The sequence below is a fragment of the Helianthus annuus genome, chromosome 10 (genome assembly GCF_002127325.2).
Source record: "Helianthus annuus cultivar XRQ/B chromosome 10, HanXRQr2.0-SUNRISE, whole genome shotgun sequence".
NCBI classification, from domain to species: Eukaryota; Viridiplantae; Streptophyta; class Magnoliopsida; order Asterales; family Asteraceae; genus Helianthus; species Helianthus annuus.
In genome coordinates, this window is record NC_035442.2 from 19,888,976 (window position 1) to 19,895,432 (window position 6,457).

At 40.2% G+C, this 6,457-nt stretch overlaps 1 long non-coding RNA gene across 1 annotated transcript; it reads left to right on the forward strand.

Annotated features, from left to right (window-relative positions):
• LOC110884147 lies at nucleotides 1-2,647 on the forward strand. The gene is made up of 2 exons (XR_002560962.2): nucleotides 1-1,957; nucleotides 2,034-2,647. It is a non-coding gene; the product is annotated as an uncharacterized LOC110884147 (long non-coding RNA).
• Nucleotides 2,648-6,457: the final 3,810 nt, after the last annotated feature.

Sequence of the window (6,457 nt, forward strand, 5' to 3'; positions counted from 1 at the left end):
GATGTGACAATGTCATTGGGCCGTCAAGCGGCGGCGGTGTTGTTCTGACAACCAAAGTTGTTGTTTTAATAACCCATAAATTACTTTTCAATTACATTACATTCTCTCTTTTCCAAACCCTGTACAATGTGGTGTCGACAACGGTTGTGTCGGCGAAGGGAAACATCGGCGGTGGATGGTGTATTGGAAGACTATTGGTGGTGTCGACAACGGTTGTGTCGGCGAAGGGAAACATCGGCGGTGGATGGTGTATTGGAAGACTATTGGAGATTAGGGCTCACCATCGAAGTGCTAATTGCACATATGCCTGAGACAAAGAGAGAATGAGAAGGAGATGCCCGCCTACAACTACTCCCGGCGGGGTGGGTTTTGTTGTGGAAGTCGCGACTGCCGGCGGTAGCGGAGTAGTTATCTAGGGTTTCACCAAGGAGTTTAAGCGATGCTTTGCGGGTCTGATTACTGATGTTAGGGTTCCACAACACGTAGGAATGCAAAACAGGATGTCGGCGAGGAGGTTAGCTGTTGCCGGGTGTTTGTGTTACTGGTAGCAGGTCTTTCAGGTAAGGAATTCAACTCCTATTTTATGTTTTTCTTAGGTTTGCTATAGATATCGTTTATTTGGGTTACATCTTTCATGTTTTGATTAAGGGGTTTTCATGTTTTAATGTCTGATTGGCTTACTAAATTGGGAGTCCAACTCAACTATAGTGTGTAATTACTGGACTGTAGTCACGTGCAGTGAAGATGGGTCACGTGTCATTGGTTTCCAGCTTCCCGGAGTTGGGTTTCACGGCTAGCTTCCAGCAAACATCATTAGCAAACTCTTAGTCTTAGCTTTGCAGAACTTGAGCTTCATATCTAATGGTATTTCTGGCACTTTTAACTATATTTGTTATTATGGTTGCTTAGAAGATAGATTCTTTAATGTAGGGGATAGTTGTGCGGTGGTATATTTAATTTGATAGAACACTGACCCTCTTGGTTTGTAGTTTGCAACCAAGAATAAAAGATTGTTATTTTCTAGACTTATGATCCAGTTTCATTAATACTAAAAAACTTAAGTCATATCTTACTATCATGACTAAAAATATGATAAAAAGTCTATATTTATTCAATGCAAAAGTCAAATTTGTACCAAAAAAAGGAACAGACCTGTAAAGTAGCTCACAGCCATTATTGTATTGAAGTAAATCTTTTAAAGTTGCAAGAATTGAAGAGATGATAGCATCAATTGTTTTTTTTTTTTTTTGGTCATTTGCACTGCCTATAATTGATTTTAGATGCTTCTCATGAACTTTCATTTTTTACTTAAGAGTTCCTTTACATGTGCTTTATCTAATGAACTATAAATTATTTGTTTCTCAAATGGTTTTTATGGGTCATTCTTACTGGTATGACGAACAATTGGGCTTTTAAAATCTTATGATCTAAGCTGGAAAAAAATTATCCACATTCTTTGGGATGCCTACACCATTAATTTCTTCAATTTCTTTTAGACCAAACTATAGTAGCTTCTTTACAGCTATATTGAGAGTCTGGAGGGAGAGGGGGGATGAGAAGAGATGGGAGACAGAGACGGAGAAATCCCCGGCTTCGATACGGTGGACGCGCTGCACATGGCTCCCCAGCGTCGACATGACAGACGGGTCCGCCGTACATGGTGGTGGGGTTATGTCGGGTAACCGCAACGGCAGTCAATAGTGACGACGGTTACAGTATGACCGTTTTGAGCAACGATGGTGATCACAGTAGTGGCAAGGGGGGGTGACGAAGATGGCTTCAAGAAGCTCCAGTGAAGGATTCAAGCTTGCATGTTCCGTTTTCGAGTAGATCTGAGAACGATTCGCTTGCATATGTGCTTTTCTGATTATTAAGGTAAAACACATCTATTTTCAGATTATACGACCCGATCTGACTGTACTTTAAAAAAAGTCTCGGGGGCTCACCGACCAAAAAGGTACCATCTTCGTTACAATCATCAAAATGTGTTAGATTTTTTACTTTGCCTAGAGGTTTAATTCCACTATTTACAGATTATTGATAAGTATGTGAAGTCGAGTTGCTCAAAATAATCTACTTACAGAAAAGTCCGAAATAAAAAATAGGCTGGTGAGGAAGTCGGGGATGAAATATGAAAGCAGGTAGTTGAAATCCCCAAAGTGAGATGAAATCTCAGGCTGGGTGAAGGCGGTGACGGTGGCGGTGGCAGTAGTGGTGAGCGTGGTGGTGGTTGTCGGTTGCGGCAGCTGCTGCTGATTAAAGTTGCTTAAAACCACCACCGCCTACGGTTGCGGGGCCGGGAACTATGTTAACAGTAGTGCTCAACTGAGATGCCTGCGTTTAGTTTGGACCCTTTAGATTATCTATCTTGAGTATCCAAGTTAAAAAAAAGAAGCGAGAAGATGCAATCTATGGAGCTTTTCGGGTAGTCGCGGGCGACACCTTGCCTTCGAAGAACTAAAAGGTATGGAAACACTAGCCTACTATATGCAGACTATGTTCTAATTAGTTATTTCAATATGTATTCGTAAAGTGAATTTATTTGGAAAAAATAGTTTTACTTGTAGTTATTTCAATATGTATTCGTAAAGTGAATTTATTTGGAAAAAATAGTTTTACTTGTAGTCGATATAAATCAGGATTTTTTAAAATCGTTGTAGAAGATTAGTTGTGAGTTGTGACTGACATTTCATATTCTGTATTCATATTGAATTAAATTGATATAAAGCTTATTATTTAGTCTAGACTGTTTGTATTTCAACTAGTTTTTGCCCCGCCCGCGTTGCGGGGCAATAAGCCGAATATTTCTCTCTCATAACATGTATGTCTGTACAGAGGGCAAAATCGTAATTATATTTTGAACTGGAGGCGAAATCATAATTTTAAACTGAGAGCAAAATCATAATTTTGAGCTACGGGGAAAAACATAATTTTATTTTGAACTGTGGGCAAAAACGTAATTTTGAGCTGAGGGCAGAATTGTAATTTTAAGCTAGAGGAAAAAACAACATTTTATTTTAAGCTGGGGGCAAAAACGTAATTTTAAACAGAGGGCGAAACCGTAATTTTAAACTGTGAACAAAATAAAAAAAGAGGTTTTGACCCGAGGACAAAAGCGTAATTTTGAGCTAAGGGCAAAGTTATAATTTTATTTTGAGCTGAGGGCAAAAACGTAATTTTAAACGAAGGACGAAAGCGTAATTTTAAACTGGGAGTAAAATTAAATTAAAAATTGTATGGTCCAATAGGGAAGTGCCACACAGCTGTGTGGCACTATTCCCCCGACTTGTTTTTGTATACGTAGGGTAATTCGATTCAGAGAACAAGAATTTATATTTAAAGTGGGTTCCATGTATGTCACATGAGATTGTTTGTTCAAGACTTGACAAAAAAATATTGCTTACATATATGTATGCATCTAAGTATTTTTTTTTAGCATGTGTTGGTACGCGGTATCATGACGAACTGATTTCCAAATAATTATTTTTCATCGATGTAAAATAAGTGTTAACTAGATGTAACACCCGCCGCGTTGTGGCCGGGTTGACATTCTCATATCATAGAAGCTAAAAGATTGTCCGGTATTCGTTCAATTCGTTACGGCATCGACACTCGCCAAAGTAACCAAAAGAGAAAACATCGAGTCAAATAGTTGTATCAATATGAATGGATACAAATTGCGTTTACAAAAGGAGGTAATATAATGGTATGTTAGCATAATGGACCAACTTGTTTGGCTCAGATTTTCCGACTAATATAGCGTGGTTTAGATCTGTCTATTAGACCACCATGGCTGCATCAGAGGTTGCAAATAGAGAAACTCGCACTTTCCGTCCTCCGATCCTGACACGCCAAGAGCCGATCGCGACTTAACTCATCATAGGCTCTTGCACATAAGGGAAATAGAGTAGAAATGTCACACCCCAACCGATGGCGGAATCATCGGGGCGCGACACTGAGCGAAACAGATTGTTCAGAAGTTTCCATAACAACTATTTATATAATCCAGTTAAAGATACGTCCCATACCGTATCCCGAATAAACAAACATGTCATTACAGATAATCATCCAAACAAGGAATTCTGTTCCGGCAACTCAGATTCAATTATTATTACAGACAATTGTTTATTATTTCTAGACTCCCTAGCCTCGATTTCATCACCACACACCTAAGCATCCTAGCAACTTAAGCACCTGTCACATACGTTACGATAAAGTCAATAAATAAAATGTAAAGGTGAGCATACAAGTTTGATAATAGCATATAGAGTTCGAATAGTTTACGCATAACCAGCAAGTACACAGAGGAAAACGAAGCATGTTAATTATCGACATGGAGCTATCGATACCAATGACTGCGGGTTGACCGTCCAAGACGGTTCGCAATACATGATTACCACCGTAATCCATGCAAGTAATTGTCCTTAACAACCCCCGTGTGAACGGGTGCTGAGTCCAAACTATAGTACTACGTCGTTAAGGCAGGTAGACAGCATTCCACGTGTAAACACAATCAACAAGCATTCATTAAGTCACGTAATACATGCATATTGGTTAGCGTTCAAATAGTTTGAGTAGTGTGATCGTTTGTGTTTTGATATAAGCAACGTATGTAACACCCAAAAGTGCTAAAAGCAAAAAGGGATCGAGTATACTCACAGTGATTGATTATGGATTGAAGGGAGCGCTGAGAGTAGGGTTAGCCTGAATAGTTCGATAGCACAACAATGAGTAACGTGGAAAATAAGACAAGTGCGAATGGATCGAGTGGGCTGGTCGATCGAACGGCAGGTTCGATCGAACGGGCTGTTCGGTCGGCTGGTATGTCCGGTTGGACAGTCCTGTTCGGTCGGCCGGTAGGCTCGATCGGCTGGGAACCTTAAAGTGATGCTCAACAGGATGTCGCTCGATCGAACGGACTGTTCGATCGGCTGGCATTCCATACTACGAACGAGTTGTAAAAACGATTAAGTGTTGAAGCGTAGTATCTCATGATCCGAAGAGTAATGTTTACCAATCGAGTAGCGTATTCGATCGAACATCACTTCGTCAATAGTATACTTCATAAAAATTGAAAGTGTGGGACCATGTGCTAGCCGATCGGCTGGCATGTTCGATCGGCTGGGCTGTTCGAACAGCCTAGCCGTTCGGCCTGCATTTCTGACCTGGTCGGCCTTTCGTCTAACACTTGGCTGGTTGATCACTTGTTGTCATATCGAGGTAGTTTGATAACGAGTTGAACTATGATATCCTTCGTCCCTACTCGCTTCTTTGGCTTGGACAGGAATCACCCAAGTCCGGCCGGGGAACGGTTCGGAACGTCGGTTAGAGTTTAACTCGGAATCAGTGAACCTAGTATATAGAATCCGAATCTTAAACCTCTTAACTGTTAGAATGATTAGTTAGTCGGTTCAAGCTCCGTTTCTACCGGTTTTAAGGTTTCGAGTGTAAAAGGTTGAAGAAAGTTGGAAATTATTCATAAAAATGTTAAGATTTGTAAGAATCTTAGTTTGTTTATGTGGAAATCGGTCAGATCTAAGCTATTCATGGCTGAATGAGGCCAAAGTTTGGTGTTCGTGAAGAACACTATGATGACATCACCCAAGAACACTTAGATCGTGATGATTTCACGGTTAGAAATCGAGTTTTGAAAGATAGAAAGGTGTAGAATCATGCAATGATCAAAATCGTACAAGAATTAGAGTGAAAACTTACCGGAGTTGAGAGAAATCTGAGAAAAGGTGAAGAAGAAGGCTAGTTCGGTCAGAGCTTTCCAAAAATGGAAAGTGTGACAATGACAGCCCTATTTATAGGCTCCAAAAGAGGAAAGTGGCAGCCGATCGGCCAGGAGCTCCGATCGAATGGGCTGCTCGATCGGCTAGGAAGATGCTAGCCGATCGGCTGGCCTGTTCGATCAGGATGTCTCCAGTTCGATCCGCGACACACTTTGAGTATTTCGTGATGATTTTCGATGTTTCGATTTCGATGGACGATGATACGAGTATGATAGAGTCCCTAGTCAAATTACTTTCAGTCCCGACTACTATATCTAACATACAATCTTCTATAAGTCACGTTTCGATGTCGGTTTCGATTGAGTTCGATTGCCTTTCGAGTTTCGATTCGATTTTCGATTGATTCGCTTGAATACCACACCCAACATATAAATAAACACGCACAAGTAACACGTAAGGCACACACACACGTATAATAACACCAGAGTTAGCATAATTCGAGTCTCGAGTTTGTTTGATGAATCGATTAGCTTGATTATTGATTGATTATCTTTATCGCATTGTTACTTCCTACTATTCACAGTTGTAAATCGGTCGCATCGATTAAACATTCGATTATTTCATTAGACAACACTTACTCCACATAATACAAAAGTAAAAAGAACATTAACAGTCAAAGAAGTCAAAGTTGACTTGGACTTTGACTTTGACTTTAACATTCG